Raw genomic sequence first — 900 nt, 5'->3', positions numbered from 1 at the left:
ACAACAAAACTCGTTTTTGAATTTTTTTCAATGTTTTTGGATTTTGATATTTTATCATGTTTTTGGCTTTTTCAAATTTTTGAAATTTCTAAAATTTTTACTCCCCCTAAAAACAAAAATATAGTTCAATCTTTGATTTTCAAGGAAAATCTGAAAACAAACTGTACAAATAAAGTGACAAACTGATTTTCAAGCTTCAATTCTCTATCCGCTTGGCATAACAATCAGAACTCCCCCTGACAACAAACTATTTTCCCATTATGATTTCAAAACACTTAAGTTTGTTTTAATCAAAATGGTTTTTCCGGAAAATAAGTTTTGTTGATTTCACTTGTAAGATCGGGGTTTTGTTCATCACTTTATTTTTCAACCACTTGTACGAAAGTTAAATCAAGTTCAACTTAATGACCTTGGTTAACCACTTGTAGGTGAAAACCCCTTTTTCAACCACTTGTGGGTTCACTTATCAACAATACCCACTTGTAAATTGAAATATGACAATTTTCAAGAATATTACCACTTGTAGGTCGAAATATCACGTTCGTGAATTTCTCAGGAAAGATGCCGATTCCTACTCCCCAATTACCAACTTGGAGTTCCGGAAAGTTAGGATTTTAAGTAGAGAATGCTGTCACCCAAGCCTGACCAGTCTTGGGTGATTGTGAATCATCTTCAATCCACCATCTTTTTTACTTATAAAACTCTTTTACTCCTTTCACCTTCCCGTCAACCATTTTGCCAAAGATATGTTTCACTTTACCATTAAAAGCTTTTTCAGCATCAAATTCTTTCTCACCAGCAAAGAATTGACCTGAAATTTCAATCTTTCCAACTTTTAACTTCAAGTTTTCTTTTGAAAATGGTGGAAAGTTTTCATCGTTCAGTTCTGGAACGAAATTC

Source organism: Helianthus annuus, chromosome 4, assembly GCF_002127325.2.
Source record: "Helianthus annuus cultivar XRQ/B chromosome 4, HanXRQr2.0-SUNRISE, whole genome shotgun sequence".
Classification (NCBI taxonomy): domain Eukaryota; kingdom Viridiplantae; phylum Streptophyta; class Magnoliopsida; order Asterales; family Asteraceae; genus Helianthus; species Helianthus annuus.
This window is presented reverse-complemented; position numbering follows the sequence as displayed.